The sequence below is a fragment of the Schistocerca nitens genome, chromosome 4 (genome assembly GCF_023898315.1).
Source record: "Schistocerca nitens isolate TAMUIC-IGC-003100 chromosome 4, iqSchNite1.1, whole genome shotgun sequence".
NCBI classification, from domain to species: Eukaryota; Metazoa; Arthropoda; class Insecta; order Orthoptera; family Acrididae; genus Schistocerca; species Schistocerca nitens.
Window position 1 is genome coordinate 221,711,931 of NC_064617.1, and position 19,661 is coordinate 221,731,591.

The 19,661-nt window shown below is 43.8% G+C and overlaps 1 protein-coding gene across 1 annotated transcript in view; it reads right to left on the minus strand.

Annotated features, from left to right (window-relative positions):
• The window catches only part of LOC126251533 (retinol dehydrogenase 14), a 111,447-nt gene extending 92,040 nt beyond the window's left edge, over positions 1-19,407 (minus strand). The window contains exon 1 of the mRNA XM_049952038.1: positions 19,315-19,407. The gene's annotated coding sequence lies outside the window, so the exon portion shown is untranslated. The remainder of the gene's footprint in view (positions 1-19,314) is intronic.
• Between the last annotated feature and the right edge of the window lie 254 nt (positions 19,408-19,661).

Here is a 19,661-nt window from a genome sequence, read left to right on the forward strand (position 1 = left end):
TGGCGTGGCGAGATCTATTAACGAAATTTCAATCACCAACTTTCTCTTCCGAATGCGTAAATATTTTTTTGACACCAACCTAAGTAGGGAGAAATGATCACCATAATAAAATAAGAGAAATCAGAGCTCGAACGGAAAGATTTTGGTGTTCCTTTTTCCCACGCGCCATTCGAGAGTGGAATGGTAGAGAAGTAGTATGAAAATGGTTCGATGAATCCTCTGCCAGGCACTTAAGTGTGAACTGCAGAGTAACCATTTAGATGTAGATGTATGTTCACACTATCTTCAGATGTTTACGTTCATCTACGTGTCGTGAACATTGTTTCCTTACTTACGACTTTTTACAACAGCCGTCGTAGAAATTTCAGTTGCAAAATTCTGTAACGCCCTCAGTAAGGAACAATGTTCATGACACGTGAATAAATATAAACGTATGATCGGACGCCTAGCATCTTGAAATGTCATTGAAAAATAAACTCCTGTGAAATCAAATGTTTGCAGCTGCTTCATTATAAATTACTTTCAGTTTCAACATTTACTGTGTTCTAATACGCCCACAATGGACAAGAATTATTTACTAATGTTAATACGAGAAGGAAGAGAAAAACAATATACGCCAATGAGACAGGCAGTCACAGTCGACTAGCAATTAGGAGGAACTTTTGAGGTTTTTGGCCACAGGCATGTCACTAGAGTGTTTGAAATTTAGTGTCTTAATCTCCACAAACACAATTACCAAATATTTTTAAATATTTGTGCTAAAATAAATTTTGTGACTGATCGCACAAGCATAGGCTGTTTCTGTAACACTAAATGTATTAACCCATCATTTCTTTGTTCATTTTAAAAAGTTACAAGTTTAAATCTCTTGAAGATAGGATAAATCGGCTTTATTACACAGAAGGCAAACTAAAATAACTCGTACAATAGAACTGTGACTATCCCAAAATGCATCTCTCTCCCACGAATTTCTTCTGCGAGCCGCACTGAAACCGATTACGAGCCAGCCATAGTACTTTGATCTTCACTTTTCTTTTTACTACTGACGCACGTCATGGCCAGTGACGACAATGTATGTGGCTATGACGTCTGGTGAAAACCCGCCGCCAAAACAAACATGACGATACCACCAATTAACGTACCCACGAGATCAAGGTGCCGTTTTTCATCTCCATTTCAAAGAAGACGGTGACGCTCACGTCTCACCGTGTAACAACGACTTCGGCGATCTCGTTGGCCCAAACTGCCGGTAGGAAAAACTTGGTAAGCCAGCACTCCAGGACCATGACGCGGCGAATAGAGTATAGCTGCAGCCTATGTCCCCTAGTATCCTCAGCACCTAAGCTCCACACACCAAGCTCCGCTGTTATACTGTACTGCGATATTGTTATACTGAGGCACACGTGATGTAATGCTACAGTATTTGCCTGGCTCTCAAAATGTCCTGGGTTCGCCGGCTGTTGTGGCCGAGCGGTTCTAGGCGCTGCAGTCTGGAACTGCGCGAGCGCTACGGTCGCAGGTTCGAATCCTGCCTCGGGCGTGGATGTGTGTGATGTCCTTAGGTTAGTTAGGTTTAAATAGTTCTAAGTCTAGGGGACTGATGACCTCAGATGTTAAGTCCCATAGTGCTCGGAGCCATTTTTGTCCTGGGTTCCGTATCCGAATCCAGTCACTGCTTAAATCAAGAAAAAAATCCACCAGCAATGGCGGCCTCAGACTTCCAACATAAGAAGTGACCCTCATTCTGCCAATGACCTTTTCAAACCGGGCGCATGAGCAGACAGAGGTGAAGGGCACACTCTTTCTCTTGGGGTGGGAAAATGCCCCTAAAAGGCGTAATAATCAGTTATGATCAGCGGCATGAGGATGCAGAAGGCAATGGAAACTACCACATTAAGGACAATGTTTATCCATATATGAGGCCTTTACATGGCAAGTGTCGTAATGATCTCTCTATTGGCAAAAGATTTCGGATTAGTCCCCCATTCATGTCTAAATTCAAATGGCTCTAAGCACTATGGGACTTAACATCGCAGGTCATGAGTCCCCTAGACTTAGAACTACTTAAACCTAACTATACTAAGGACATCACACACATCTATGCCCGAGTCAGGATTCGGACATGCGACCGTAGCAGCAGCGCGGTTTCGGACTGAAGCGCCTAGAACCGCTCGGCCACAGTGGCCGGCCATTCAGGTCTCCAGGAGATGACTGCGAAGGGGAGAGTTATCGACGAGAAAAAGATGGAATAAGGATAACATTCTACGAGTCCGAGCGTGGGATGTAAGTAGTTTCATCGTGGAAGGGAAGCTAGAAAATCTGTAAAGAGAAATGCAAAGGCTGAATCTATAAGCTGCCCGAACGTATGTTTCTCGAAGATAAGATGCGACAAATTAGGGCTTTTACGCAGGCTTTCAGACAGCTGCTTTTTCTTCGCTCTGGCACTGGGGCAGGAAAGGAAATGACTAGTGGTGGTACGTGGTACCCTCTGCCATGCACTGTACGGTAGCTTGCGGAGTATGTATGTACATGTAGATGGATTGGTCAGGAGGCCGGTACCAGAGTCTTCCTGTTCATCGGACCTAAATCCGTTGGATGTCTGACTCAGGAAAGATTTTAAAGCATTGGTGTATGTCCAGCCCACTCCCATGCAAGCCGAATGGAACCAGGTATATTCGAAAGACTGCGTGATCCACAGCTAAGAAGGGCTGAAGGATTTGTCAGGATGCATGGTAACCGTACAGAGAACTGCCTTTAGTGCCTACTTCTACATCACAGATGATAATGAGAGGACAGATTGGCTCATATCTCAACAGGTAATAGTTTTGAGATATATGATTATAGGAACATTCCTTCTAGGTTTGAGCGATATTACCTCCTGCAGAAATATGTGACACTTCTTTAAGCATCCTGTATACGTTAACTGACGTTGTGCCGGGAGTGCGGCGTGCTGACCACATGCCCTCCATATCCACATCCAGTGACGCCTATGGGTGAGGATGACACGGCGGCTGGTCGGTACCATTGGGCCTTCAAGGCCTGTTCGGGAGGAGTTTAGTTTTATTATATGAAGAGGATTGCACCTACAGGAAAAGATGAGGTACGAAGAAGTAGTAGTAAGACCAGGCGCTTTCAAAAAACTGGCAAATCTCCGTACAGCTTGGGAGTGGTATGCATGAAGGAGTTGCCGAATGGCACTAAAAAAACTTCAGAAAGAGGAGTGTGTCTGAGATGATAACAGTGATCCCATCTTATAATTTAATGCAGAAAACAGTCTACACCGCGTTTCTTTTATTTAACAATAATAACCAGTTTCGCCCGAGTTACAACAACTTATTGCTACCATCAGCGTCAGACCTGTAGAGGCCTACATCTTCACAATATGGAACTGTGTACTGTGTTTGTCCGACTCTGAGAAAAAAATAACTTTTTAGCACAAAAACAAAACGCCTGAACCAATTTAGGAGAACTTACGGAAACTTCCCTCAACATTACCTGAGGGGGATACGAACTCCAGTCGTCCCACTCATCAGGCTTTGCAAATGCTTTCCGTCCTATCTTTATGGATAGAAACTTTATAACTTCATCAAACGATGCCTCACATTACAACAGCGTACGACCTTAATTTCTACATTACTGTTCACAATTCTTACAGCACTTTCAGTGCTTTAGCATTTCTTATTGCTATATTCGTACGTCTTTCCAGCGAGCAATAAATTCGACATCTGCATGTAGAAAGGCTGTCTCCTCACTGACGTCACTAAAACGAACAGCACTTGCCTACGTGAGTGCCCAGTATGAGTGTGCCGTGACCTGCAAACAAGCATCCGGTCTGCGGAGAAAGCGCAGGAAGTCACGACTTCTTCACTATCTCTCTTGCTCTCTCTGTCTCTATCTTTCTTCCCCTCATTCTTTGTCCAACAGGTGAAGAGGTTCCGCACAATCAACCCATGTAAACAGTATATTCACGATTCTTCCATGATGTTTGCTGAGACGTTTATACACTGACGGCAAAAACATCGCAACACCGAAAAATAATTAATGCAATGTAATGAAATTTCGGGAATACATTTGTCTAGGTGACATATATAAGTGATTAACATTACCAGGTCACATGTTAACCTAAACTCGAGATAAGCCATTATAAATGTGAAATGCTGGTACATTAATAACCGGTGTAGCCGTCAGACTGTCGAATGTAAGCATGCAGACGTACACGCATTGTGTTGTACAGGTACCGGCTGTTAGTGTCCTGGAATTCCATGGTTCAAATGGCTCTAAGCACTATGGGACTTAAAATCTGAGGTCATCAGTCCCCTGGACTTAGAACTACACTACAGTCTCGAAAATTAACCGACAGGAAGAAGATGCTGTGATATGCAAATGATTAGCTTTTCAGAGCATTCACACAAGGTTGACGCCGGTGCCGACACCTACAACGTGCTGACATGAGGAAAGTTCCAACCGATTTCTCATACACAAACAACAGTTGACAGTCGTTGCCTGGTGAAACATCGTTGTGATGCCTCGTGTAAGGAGGAGAAATGCGTACCATCACGCTTCCGACTTGATAAAGGTAGAATTGTAGGCTACCGCGATTGCGGTTTATCGTATCGCGACATTGCTGCTCGCGTTGGTCGAGATCCAGTGACTGAGAGAATATCGAATCGGTGGGTTCAGGAGGGTAATGCAGAACGCCGTGCTGGATCCCAACGGCCTCGTATCACTAGCAGTCGAGATGATAGGCATATTATCCGCATGGCTGTAACGGATCGTGCACTCACGTCTCGATCCCCGAGTCAACAGATGGGGACGTTTGCAAGACAACAACCATCTGCACGAACAGTTCGACGACGTTTGCAGTAGCATGGACTATCAGCTCGGAGACCGTGGCTGCGGTTACCCTTGACGCTGCATCACAGACAGGAGCCCCTGCGATGGTGTACTCAACGACGAACCTGGGTGCACGAATGGCAAAACATCATTTTTTCGGATGAATCCAGGTTCTGTTTACAGCCTCATGATGGTCGCATCCGTGTTTGGCGACATCGCGGTGAACGCGCATTGGAGGCAAGTATTCGTCATCGCCATACTGGCGTATCACTCGGCGTGATGGTATGGGGTGCCATTGGTTACACGTCTCTGTCACCTCTTGTTCGCATTGACGGCACTTTGAACAGTGGACGTTACATTTCAGATGTGATACGACCCGTGGCTCTAACCTTAATTCGATCCTGCGAAATCCTACATTTCAGCAGGATAATGCACGACCGCATGTTGCAGGTCCTGTACGGGCCTTTCTGGATACAGAAACTGTTCGACTGCTACGTTGGCCAGCACATTCTCCAGATCTCTCACCAACTGAGAACGTCTGGTCAATGGTGGCCGTGCAACTGGCTCGTCACAATACGCCAGTCACTACTCTGGATGAACTGTGGTATCGTGTTGAAGATGCAGGGGCAGCTGTACCTGTACACGCCATCGAAGCTCTGTTTGACTCAATGCCCAGGCGTATCAAGGCCGTTATCACTGCCAGAGATGGTTGTTCTGGGTACTGATTTCTCAGGATCTATGCACCCAAATTGCGTGAAAATGTAATCACATGTCAGTTCTAGTATAATGTATTTTATCAATGAATACCCGTTTATCATCTGCATTTTTTCTTAGTGTAGCAATTTTAATAGCCAGTAGTGTACTCAAACCTAACTAACCTGACATCACACACATCCATGCCCGAGGCAGGATTCGAACGTGCCACCGTAGCAGCAGCCCGGTTCCGGACTGAAGCGCCTAGAACCGCTCGGCCGTGAACGGCTGGGGTTCCATGCCTGTTACACTTGGTCGGTCAATAGAGGAATGGTTAATGCTGTTTGTGGATGACGCTGGAGTTGTCGTCCGATGATGTCCAGTATGTGCTCGATTGGATACGGATCTGGTGATCAAGCAAATCAACATGTCGAAACTCTGCAGAGCATGTTGCATTGCAACAGCGGTATGTGGGCGAGCGTTATACTGTTCGAAAAACCCCTGGAGTACTGTTCATAGATGGCAGCACAAAAAGGCGAATCTCGAGACTGATGTACAAATTTGCAGTTAGAGTATGTGGGATAACCACGGGAATGCTCATGCTGTCATAGGAAATATCCCAGACAATAACTCTCCAGGTGTAAGACCAGCACGCAGAAAGGTTGGTTGCAGGCCCTCAGTTGGTTTCCTGCTAACCAACACCCGGCCATCACTGACGCCGAGACACAATCCGTTTTCATCAGAAAACACACAGACTTTCACCCTACCCTTCAGTGAGCTCTTGCCTGACACCTCTGAAGTCTCAGACGGCGGTGATTTGGGTGTCAGTGGAATGCACACTACAGGGCGTGAAGTTATCAATTTGTAACAGTTCGTTGTGTCACTATTGTGCCAACTGCTCAAATTTCTGCTGCAGATGCAGGACGATACGCCAGAACTACACGCCGAACATAATGGTTTTAAATTAGATTAGATTAATTATTCATACCACAGACCCATAAAAGAGGGAATCCTCCTGGGTGTGGAACATATCAGATAAACACATTACAAAAATGTAATTAGAAAAACTTGAATTTCATTAATTTTAATGATCCTCAGTCAATAAACAGTAAAATTATGTACATGAATTAAATTTAAACTTCTAATATTTGCAGGTTTAATACTTACATCTGCTTTCATTAAATCCATTATTCAGACATTTGCTAGTCTCTTGGCTATTACAAGCAAGTATTGTCAAAAATTAAAGTAAATTATTCATTTCAGTGATCCTCAGTTAAGAACAGTCAGATTATGTACAAGATTTAAAATTAAACTTCCACTATTTACAGACTTAAGATTTACATCTGCTTTCCATACATCTATCATTCACACAGTAGGTGGTTACTTGGCTGTTACAACCAAGTATTGCCAAAAATTGAAGTATAATAAATTTTCATTAAAATGGTCTACTGCAATTGTTGAGAAACTCATGAATGGAATAGAAGGAGTTGGCCACCAAAAATTCTTTTAAATTATGTCTAAATTGTGCCTTGTCTGAAACTAAACTCTTAATGGTTGCTGGTAACTTATTGAAAATATGCATTGCTGGGCTCCTTTCTGGGCAAGAGTAAGTGATTTTAAATCTTTATGTATATTGTTCTTGTTCCTAGTATTGGTACTGTGTACTAAGTAGTTAGTTGGAAAAAGAGATGTATTATTTACAACAAACTTCATTAAGGAATAAATATACTGAGAAGCTGTGGTTAATATGCCCAATTCTTTGAATAGGTTTCGACATGATGTTCTTGGATTTACACTACTCATTACTCTTATCATACGCTTCTGTACTCTAAAAATTTTTTCTCTGTTTGTGGGGTTATCCCAAAATATGATACCATATGACATAATGGAGTGAAATAAGCAAAACATGCCACTTTTTTATATTTATATCTCCTATGTCTGACATCATTCGCATTGCAAACACAGACTTGTTCAGGCGCTTTTGCAGTTCGTTAGTATGTTGCTCCCAACTGAATTTATTATTAAGTTGTAATCCCAAGAATTTTACACTCTCAACTTTCCCTCTCGGTAATGCAACGTGGCCGTCCGGAATCGTACATTCTCGTTACCTCCGCTGCCAGCAATCACGTACAGTGACTACATTCGTGTCACGGCTTTCTGCAGTACCGCAGAAGGAGCATCTGACTTCTCGAGCCCTATTACACGACCTCGTTCAAACTCAGTGAGGTGTTGATAATGGCGTCTTTCTCGCCTTAAAAGCATTGTGGACTAACTTCAACTCGTCATGTCCACGCTCACGACCATTACAGCGTGTATTTAAAGCGAATCTGATTTTCATCCTCATAGTGGCGCAACTAGCGCCACTCTTAATGAGAATGGAGCTGAATCATCTTTCAAATGTAGAAACACGTCTACGAAGTTTCGTTTATGTCGCACAACTCCTTCTTGGAGTGTATAAACTCCAAGTACATGTTAAAACACAGCTCGTCGGTCTTAACAGAGAGAAATCTTCAGATACAGAATTAGCTTCGGGCGTATCGCAAGGCACTTGTAATTTCACCGTTACTGTTCACAGAACGTACATTATAGTGGTTCCCAGCCTGGGCATAATTACCCCCTGATGGTTAAAATGAAATTATCTGAGGGGTAAAAACTAAACGATTTCATTCTGTTTCAGTCACGAAACTAAATTGTTTTCAAAAACATCATTACTATTATCACAGTTTTTTAAGACTCTAAGATTGATTACACAAATTGCCAATAATTACTTTTTCTCAATTAGTAGCATTAATGTGGTGCAGGTTACAGGCTCCTCACATAGTCCATCCGTTACACCCATATGTTGCGCTTTGATTATATAAGTTGCCAATAATTACTTTCTCTTAGTTAGTAGCATTAACGCGGTAAAGGTTACAGGTTCCTCACATTGCCCACCCGCTACACACATATGTTGTGCTTTGTCCCGTACATCGCTGATGATAAAGTCAGAGATTTTTGTACGTAACAACTGTTAAATAACTCAAGAAAATGTCTTCTCCAAGTTGTAGATAGTAGCTGCTGTAGTCCAGAAATTGCTTCATTACTCACTTGGGAAAAGATTAATGAACTGACAGCTCGACACAGCAGAAACTACACAAGCGGTGCTATAGTACCGTACTCAGTATTATCATTACACCGAAACGTCAAAGAAACTGGTATAGGCATACATATTCAAATACAGAGATACGTAAACAAGCAGAATACGGCGCTGCGGTCGACAACGGCTGTATAGACAAAAAAGTGTCTGGCGCAGTTAGTAGAGCGGTTACTGCTGCTACAATGGCAGGTTATCAAGATTTAAGTGAGCTTTAGCGGGTGTTATATTCGGCGCTCGAGCGATGGGACACAGCATCTCCGAGGCAGCGATGAAGTGGGGATTTTCACGTACGACAATTTCACGAGTGCACAGTGAATATCAGGAATCAAAACATCATATCTCCGACATCGCTGCGACCGGTAAAACATCCTGTAAAAACGGGACCAGCGACGACTGTAGAGAATCGTTCAGTGTGACAGAAGTGCAACCCTTCCACAAATTGGTACAGATTTCAGTGCTGGGCCATCAATAAGTGTCAGCGTGCGAACCATTCAACGAAACAATCGATATGGCCTTTCGGAACCGAAGGCCCACTCGTGTACCCTTGATGACTGGATGTCATAAAGCTTTACGCCTCGCCTTGGCTTGTTATCACAGACATTGGATTGTTGATGACTGGAAAAACTTGCCTCGTCGGACGAGTCTGGTTTCAAATTGTATCGAGCGGATGGACATGTACGGGCATGGAGACAATCTTATGAATCCATGTATCCTGCATACCAAGCTCGTGAAGGCTCTGTAATGGTGTTGCGCGTGTGCAGTGGGAGTGATATGGGACGCCTGGTACGTCTAGATACGACTCTGACAGGTGACACGTACGTAAGCATCCTGTCTGATCACCTGCAAGAATTCATATCCGTTGTGCATTCCCACGGACTTGGGAAATCCCAGCAGGACAATGCGGCACCTCACACGTCCACAATTTGTACAGAATGGCACTATTCTGAGTTTAAACACTTTCGCTGGCCACCAAACTGCCCAGACTTGAGCGTTATTGAGCGTATTTGCGATGTCTTGAAACGTGCTGTTCAGGAGAGATCTCCACCCCCTCGTACTCTTACGGATTTATGGACAGCCCTGGAGGATTCATGGTGTCAGTTCCCTCCAGCAGTACTTCAGACATTAGTCGAGTCCATGCCAAGTCGTGTTGCGGCACTTCTGCTTACTCGCGGTGTCCCACACGACATTATTCAGGTGTACCAGTTCCTTTGGTTCTGCAGTGTATTATCATTATTATTATTATTATTATTATTATTAGCTGCTGTCGGCAGACGCAAAAGTATTAACAGCCTGAAATCTTCTAATTCCTGCCAATTAAGAAGTAAGAAGCGCAGAATAAAGTATAGTGCACATATTTTAACTTGGTTGATCCTAAATGGGTTTGCAGCGTACAAGTCAAGCAAGTGCCGCAATTGAGAGGAATAATGCAGGGGAAGTTTGTTTTGTAACAAATGTCTACCCTCACTGTGGGTAGTTTTCATTAACTCACACACACACACACACACACACAAACTAAATATCATTCCTCTTTCATCGTTTAAAAACAAAAGCGTTCCAAGAAAAATTTTTCGTTCCACTGTTTAGTTAGGTGCTTAAGATGGTGATAATGGGGGGGGGGGAGGTGGGGAGGACAACAGATGGCAGGGGGGAGGGGGTTACTAGCTAAGGCCTAATTGTAGTCAAGGGTAATTGTGTAAGAAACGTTGGGAACCACTCACCCAGGGGATAGTGGCGAAAGCTCCATGAGGCTTTTCACTTACCACAATTCCCACCACAGGATTTTAGGGGCTGTTGAGGAGACTTCGTAGGTAACGTTTTGGTAAGGCACCCATGTCTGGAAATGTACCGTTTAGGTACTATGTAAGTAAGTTAGAAGATCGGATTATTTTCAAATCTTCCGCTTCACGATACACACACAAACTGATATGATGGCGCCGTAGTCGATCCCTGTTGTAGTTATGACATCACATACCATTTTCGTTCTGCTGCAAGAACTGCTGCGAGAAACTGGTATATCCGCAATCAGGAGGGTTGACTGTGATGCTCCACTGTGATACTCCTTGTCTTTGAAGACAATTTCCTTTGTCACGTAGAAGAGACAAGTACTCGAAACCAACGCCTATGTCAAGATCGTCTGTAGAGCACACAGGTCAGAGGTCATTGTCTCTGCCGCGTGCGTACTATGAAGCGGGAAACTAGTGGGTCTTCCGATATTCAGACCTATTTTTCATCCAAACAGTATCTTATCGGACATGTGTTCCATATCGAAACTTACTGACTCCCTTCAACCACCAATAGAATCCTGTAATACGAATTGTGAAATACCCTATATAGAAGTCATGATGTTCGAAAATTGTAGTGCAGTGCAGGAAGACCTACAGAGGAAGAAGCTAGATGCAGGGGTTAGCAATTCAGTCTCAATATAAAGGAAAAGAGGCAGAGAGATCCGTTATTGTTCGATAACACGATTGGCGAACATTCCCTGGAAACAGTTACGACCATTAAATATTTGGGAGTATGCGAGAACAGCCATTTAAAATGCAAGAATCAAATGTAACTAATCATAGGAAAAGATGCGCATCTGAGGGTTCGGTTCTGAGTGAGTCACAGTTTATTACTCTCTCTTCAAGCACACCTTACGCCTACCCCGTACATTCTCCAAATGTACGTTGCCGTGATGCCTACTTTAACCTTTAACTTGTCATGTACACCTACGATTTTAATAGCAGCTATTAAATAAATAAACTGACAAAAATATTGAAATCCCCAGAAGGTGAGGAGGAAATGAAATGACTTTTTTGTTTTTTTCATTTTTCAGGCCGTGCTTATTCAGTCCTCTCAACAGTGTAATATCACTTATTACGATAGTAACGTAAGGACAACACAATATACAGTCCCGACCGGAGAAAATCTCCAATCTGACCGGGAATCGAACAAAGGCCCCTCCACTTAGCGATCCCCCGCCCTGACCACGTAGACGAAATGAAACTTCACGAGTTAAGCAGGTATGTAATGTGATTGCAGTGTTTACGCAATCGTGTTGAATTTACAAAGATCATGACAGTTTTAGCTCACATACCAATATGATGTTGCACCCCTCTGGCCTAGATGCACTGATTCAGTTGGAAAGGATGTCACAAATCTATCGTATTATCTCCTCAGACAAGCTTCCCAATCCTCCCCCCCCCCCCCCCCCACCCCTCCTCACCACCCAGCCAACTCGTCCTTCGTATCTTTGGTAATGGCAATGCGACACAGTTGACGTCCGAGCTCGACACACACATGTTCTATCAGTGACAGATCTGCAGATCCTCCTGACCACAGGTAACTCAACAACATGCAGACATTTTATAGAGCACGTGACATGTCTGGATCGTTCTGTTGGAAAATGACACCATGGTAATGTCGTATGAGAGGTAAGACACGAGGACGTACCGTTCAGCCAACAGAGTTCCCTCAATCACTACCATGGGTGCCTATGGGGGCCTTTATCTGCTAATACAGGAGCAGATTTTAGCGACAGATTCTGAAAAACCCGCAGGGTTTTACCATGTCTTCTGGTTGCTTCACCTTTCTTTATCAGGTACTGTCTGTAAAATCTTTTTTAAATAACGATAAACTGATGGAAATAAAATGTGTAATAGTTTTAATACATTTTACGTCAGCGTTTTAGTATATCGTTTAAGGATGACTTCTAAGAAATTATGGTTCTCGAAATGCAGAACTAGACTGATTCTTCCGAAAATTTGAGAAGTAAATGTGACGTGCAGCCGGCCGAAGTGGCCGTGCGGTTAAAGGCGCTGCAGTCTGGAACCGCAAGACCGCTACGGTCGCAGGTTCGAATCCTGCCTCGGGCATGGATGTTTGTGATGTCCTTAGGTTAGTTAGGTTTAACTAGTTCTAAGTTCTAGGGGACTAATGACCGCAGCAGTTGAGTCCCATAGTGCTCAGAGCCATTTGAACCATTTGTGACGTGCAACTGATTTAAGAAGTACAGCAGCAACAATATTGAACAACTTTCACAACGTCATTGCTTACAAAACTTGTATCATAGTGCCCTTGGTATTTCACTTAGTACAACGACTGTGACAAGTCTGCAGCCTATGACTTTGCGAGCGTGTAAATGTACAGAATGATGTTTCTTTCAATCATTTCTCTTTAAATTTAGGAAGTCAGCCTTTCTGTTATTTTTTTTCTAAAAACCGTCACTCAAAGCTCTCTTGCCTGCAATTGTAATAAGGTCTAGAAATGTTTCACCCATCTCTTCCGATCTATTATTTCTTAAATGTGTAATGTTCAAACGCCAGTTTTCATAGTATTTCACAGTACAACTGTGTAAGTTTTTCGATGTGGTCACGGGTGTACTCCTTGATCATATTTTAAACTACAAAATCTTGCTTTCACCTAAAAACCACAGGACAACTCACAGACGTTCTCAGTGTGGCCAGTTGCAGAAAACTGCTTTTGTTTGTCTAGATGGAGAGGCGGGATCGCCGATTCCGAGAAAGATGTGAAGGTAGTGTCTCAACAACCCCCCATTCACAGCCCGGCTAGTCCACCTACTCGCTCGCCGCCCGATCCAACTGTGTGCGGACAACGACGACTGCTTTTCGAATCAGATCTGCCTGCACTTACGGAGTGTGAGGAGGGTCGGATCCAGCAAGTAACGGTTCGGCAGTCAGACCGTCGCATCCAGACCACAGAACAGACCGCAGACCCGCCGCCCACGCACAGGTGAGTGGGTCGATGCAGACACGGGCTGTGGACTGCCGACTGGTCCACGTGTGTATGGAGGCGTTTAATGTACAAACAGGCCCTGATGGTTTTTCAGGATCCATCGCTACAATCTGCTGCTATATTAGCATATAAAAGCCTCCATAGGCCCATCCACAGGTCGGCCAGTTTGCTCACACTGTCAGTGCAGTCAGGTAGTGCCCGTCAAGCAGTCGCTGCTGTCCATACACAGTACGACTGGTCGGCGAGCATGTCGGCGGACCAGTCTGGCTCTGAAGGGGCGATTTAATGTAAGAGAAGTGTTGTGTTGGCAGAAGAGCCAACACCGTGTTACTAGGAGGCCGAAATGCACGCGTTTTAGCTCACGCAGGCTGGCGTGAGGAGGGAAGGACTATACTGACGTGAGGTCTGGAACATGACAAGGAATTAGAATTCAGAAAGCGGACGTAGCGAGTTTGATACTTAACTTTAATCAATTAACGATGAACGTCGCTCTTGACGGTACATGATTCACAATATCAATATCAATAGTAACTGAATATGGCGCCTTGTTAGGTCGTAGCAAATGACGTAGCTGAAGGCTATGCTAAACTGTCGTCTCGGCAAATGAGAGCGACTGTAAACAGTGAACCATCGCTAGCAAAGTCGGCTGTACAACTGGGGCGAGTGCTAGGGAGTCTCTAGACTAGACCTGCCGTGTGGCGGCAGTCTGCAATCACTGATAGTGGCGACACGCGGGTCCGACGTATACTAACGGACCGCGGCCGATTTAAAGGCTACCACCTAGCAAGTGTGGTGTATGGCGGTGACACCACAACAAGTGCTCTGATTAAAATAAACGTAAGGAAGGATCCATTCTTTCTCATCTACTATTAAAAAAAGAAAAAAATGTTTAAATGGCTCTAAGTACTATGGGACTTAACATCTGAGGTCACGAGACTTAGAACTACTTAAACGTAACGAACATAAGGACATGACACACATCCATGCCCGAGGCAGGATTCGAACCTGCGACCGTAGCAGCAGCGCAGTTCGCAGTTCCGGACTGAAGCTCCTAGAACAGCTCGGCCACAGTGGCCGGCTACTACTTTTCAACAGTTGCAATCAAGAAGGAACCACGGAAATAAAGAAAAAGTTAAGAATCAGAATTTAAATTGAGGGTTAAAGGATACCATTCATAAATTTCACTGATGACATTACAGGATTATAGGGCCTATTGAATGGAATGAACAATCTACTGAGCGCAGGATATCGATAGAGTGCAATCACAAAAATGGTGAAAATATGAAGGAGCATTAGAAATGAGATTAAATGCAAACTTTAACGTAAAACCTGGGACAACGTAATAGACAAAGGGAAGGAATGTATAGGAATGTATGAATGCATGAATGACGGGGGAAGGAGGGTATAAGAAGCAGAGTAGCACATGCAAAGAGAGCATTCTTCACAAGAAGAATTCTACTAATACGAAAGACACTCGAAGAAAAAAAAGACAAACAAACGACGCACGACAGAAGAATTATTCGAATGGGACGGAAATCGGTAGATATGACGTACATGCACTGGCAAATAAATGGTTATAATTTCAGAAAAAACTGGATGGTTAATTCAAGAGAAATTGAGGAAGTCATTAATTCGTTGGTCCACCTATGGCCCTTACGCAATCAGTTATTCATGATTGACAGAATTGTTGTATGAGTCCTCCTGAGTGATACAGTGCCAAATTCTGACCCATGCTGCTTGAAGAGCCCTGTCCAAATGCTCCAAACGTTCCCAATTTGGGGGAGATTCGTCGACTTGCTGGTCAAGGTAGGGTTTGGCAAGCACAAAGACAAGCAGTAGAAACTGTCGTGGAGGCTCGCCATGAAGGGCAACAAAACGGGACGTACCTCCGTGCTATAAGGGCGGAGCAGATGACAACCAAGGGGTACTGCTATGACAAGACACGGCACCCCAGAACAACATTCCTGGTTGTCGGGCTATATGGCAGTCAGGCCGGTATCCTACCGCTGTCTTCGGCCTGCAGTTACATTGACTGGAGTGGAATTGTCTTCACTGATGAGTGCCGCGCGGGATTAGCCGAGAGGTCTGAGACGCTGCAGTCATGGACTGTGCGGCTGGTCCCGGCGAAGGTTCGAGTCCTCCCTCGGGCATGGGTGTCTGTGTTTGTCCTTAGGATAATTTAGGTTAAGTAGTGTGTAAGCTTAGGGGCTGATGACCTTAGCAGTTAAGTCCCGTAAGATTTCACACACATTTGAACATTTTTTTCATTCATGAGTCCCACTTCGAACTGAGCGCTGATGACCAGCGGAGGCGTGTCTGGAGGACGCTGTATACAGCTGTGAGAAACCAACCTATCGTCCGCCATACGATCTGAGAACCAGAGTAGTATTTCATTTCATGGCAGGACCTGTTTGGTTCTCAGCAGCTGCAACCTTACAGCGCAGCGGTACATCGATAACATTCTACGTTCCGTTTTGTAGCCCTTCATGGCAAGCCATTCGGGGTTTACATTTCAGCAACGCACCGCCCGCACATGGCGAGAGTTTCTACTGATTGTCTTCGAGCTTGTCAAGCCCACCTTGGCCAGCAAGTTCGCCGGATCTCTTCTCAATTAAGAACCAACTCGGGATTTTGACGATCTAAAGCGCCAGTTGGACAGAATTTGGCACGATGTCCCTCTGGAGCATATACAGTAACTATCAATCAATGCCACCCCGAATAACTGTATGCATAAGTGCCAGAGGTGAACTAACGCATTATTGACTTGCTCAATATGTGAATCTCTTTCGCTTGAATACATCACCAAATTTTTCTGAAATTGCAATCATTTGTTTGTATACGTACTGTACATCTATTGATTTCTTCGCGGTGCATAGTTTTCTTTGTCTTAGAGTGAACAAGCCTGAATCTGAGCGAGAAAATTCTGTGAACCTAGCTCTGGAGTACACCACTGTTTGAACGTGAATTAACGACTGTGGAAAAAACCGTAAAAGAAGAGAATGGAGGATGTGCTACAGAATGGGAAATTAAGTGGACACATAAGGTAAGGAATGCAACGCTTCTCCACAGTATCGACGACGAATGGTATATATTGAAAACACCAACTAGAAAATAGTATAGAATTATTGGAAATGTGTCACGGCACCAGGGAGCAACTTCTATGGTACTAGAGGAATCTCTGGGTAGCTAAAATTGAAAAAGACAGAGATTGAAATGCACATAACAAACAACTGAGGACCTTCGTGTAGGACTATAGGTGATATCTCAGATGAAGAGGTTGGCACGGGAGAAGAAATCGCAACGGCCGTATCAAACAAACTGGAAGACATGATGAAGGAAAAAAGTCACGGTTTCTTGTTAGTCAGTCTTCGCACGTATAGGTATAATGTGTGTTATTATAGGTGTGGTGTCTGATCGTTCGGGAATGCATGTCCGAAAGAACAGTCACCATCGTGTCAGTCCACAGCTGTGTTCACAGGGGATTTCAGAAGTGATGGTAAATATTCAGGGATATGACAGGAATGATATTTGAAACAAAAAAATCAAGTAAACATGGGCTCTAAAACGCCTACCTTAAGAGCTATGAGCAATTCTTGATCTCTGATATTATGAAACAAGTCTTTTCTACTGCAAGTTCTTCAAATGGTTCAAATGGCTCTGAGCACTATGCGACTTAACTTCTGAGGCCATCAGTCGCCTAGAACTTAGAACTAATTAAACCTAGCTAACCTAAGGACATCACACACATCCATGCCCGAGGCAGGATTCGCTCCAGACTGTAGCGCCCAGAACCGCACGGCCACTCCGGCCGGCCGCAAGTTCTTCGCTTTCCATATTTTGAGAAGTGGTAGTATAGACCAAAACGAACAAATGTCCAGTAAACATGTGCTCTAAAATGCATACTTTAAAAGTTATGAGTTCTTGTTCATTAGAAGAGTTGTGTTTCAAAGTAGTGAAGATGAACAAGTGCTCATAGCTCTTAAGTTATGCGTATAAGAACACATGTTTACTGGACATTTTTTCCTTGTTTTGCCTTCCTAAAATATGGAAAGCAAAGAGCTTGCAGTAGAAGAGAATTTTTCACAGTATCGAAGATCAAAAATTGTTCGTAGCTCTTAAGGTATGCATTTTTGTTTCGAATGATCATTCCTGTCATACCCCTGAATATTGACAATCTCTTCTGAAACACCCTGTATATACTTGAAGAAATAAATGCCAGAATTTTGATGAAACGGGGCACTGAAATAATTCAATGACGAAAGATGAAAATTTGCGTAGGACCGGAATCGGTAGGACGAAATGCTGCCTTTGAAAGGCCACGACTTACTTTCTTCGCCAATCCGAGATAGTCCTCCGTTTCTAATAACGCCCTCGTCCTTTCTTCCTTCTTGCTACGATAGACATTCTCAACCCACACCGGACTCATATTTTCCACAGATTTCTTTTTAACCTCAAAGTTAATAGGACTGGTATTTGTGACAGATGAAACACTCTGTAATGTTTGTTATATCATTCACTCGGCATGGTGTCAATGAGAACTTCTAAATCGAGAGATTTGATGTTCAACAGCAGTTGAACGCAGAGTGAGACCCTCTTCTAGGACTTTAATGCAGCACACTTTAAAACAAGATGATGTGAGGCAGCACATAGCTCCCCTGGGTCAGAAGCAGCAGCTGTGAACACCTGTCTAAATAGTCGGTGCTACAGAAAAAAATTCTCAATCTTAGTCAGAGCATTTCTGTTTTTAGTGCTTTTTTTAAGTCTATGGATTGTTGTGCGTCCGCCGTGCAACACGATACGTTTAAATGTATACCCTTAATTTGAATTTTCTCACTGTTTGGAAACGTTAAACTCCACAGCGCCACGTCGTATGCTTTCTCTGAGGCAGTAAATGCCGGTAGGATGAAAGATTGCTGATACTTATCTGCTCAGACAGCCTGAGTGTCAACAACAACAAAAAATTAAAACAGATCGTTCTATCTTGAGAGATAACAGTAGAAGTTCGCGCGGACGAGAGGAGAGTTTCAGTAGTACATGAAATATTAAGAAAATGGCATCGCTCTTCAACAATATTTATAAATCCAAATCGAACAAAGTCTGAAGATACCATGATTTCGAACAAACGTAATTCCTAAACAAGGTCCCCCGCTGTATACTCGGAAAATTATTTTAATTATTTATTGGATCTGTTCTCTGAGTCATACGATTGAAGGCTCGGGTTACCAGGGGCGTTAACATTCTTTTATATGCGTGGTTCCACTTCGTTACTGGCTCAAAACTCAACGTTTTATGCACAACACGTCATTTGCCCAACTACAGACTTCTCCAGAAGCAGTTACTCTGCATTGTGTAAAACTCCGACGTGTAAAAAATCCAGCTGGAGTGCTCCACAGTACTGAGAGAGCTGACACAATTACAACAATCTATGCTTTGACACTAGTCTCATTTGGAACCTGGGCCGAGCAGTATTAATTTGATCTTAGCCGGTTTGCTACATTACCTTGCGGGAAAGGCACAACGAAAACAGTACGTTTGACATAACCGTTCAAGTATCACACTTTCCAAATGAATTTAGCAGCGGGTCAGGGCTAAATTATTCTTACATAACATCAGAAGTAAAGCCCTTAAATTACCAAAAACAGAGAGATAGCGTAATTTTTTTTTTTTACGTTTTGATTTCTTAGACCGCATTCTAATGTGTTCAGGCCCAAAATGAAATGATAATTTTGTCCCCTTCTCGCCACACTTTTTGTACCGGCGTGTGTCTATGTTCAGGCAGCTAACATGCTAAAAACACAAATTACACAGGGGATTTTTCCACATTTGAGGATCCTGTACCAGAACACAGGGAAAACGATGTCCTCTGTCACACGTGTGCGCTTGTGCCGGCAGCGGCTGCCTGCATTAACACTCACCAACGTGACTGAAAGATCGTGTACTCCTCCAGGTCTGGTTCTGCGTCCACAGCGGCACACACAGCTGAGCTGACTCAATGCGCTGGCCTCCAGCGAACAGTGTGTTCTGTGCAGTGGGCCGAAATGGAGGGGGAAGAAGGGGGGAGAAGGGGAGCCACGCCTGTACAGGGGGACCTGCCAGTTCCGACACATTCCAGCCTCCAGTTTATGCTGCGAGAAGACGTTCCGAGCACATGGTCTCGTACTCTTTTTTGGAAGCAGATAATGTGATGCATCACATGCTGCGTTTTAGCATGCTGAAAACTACCTATTTGCATGTATCTTGTGCATGCATGTGTGCAGAGGTA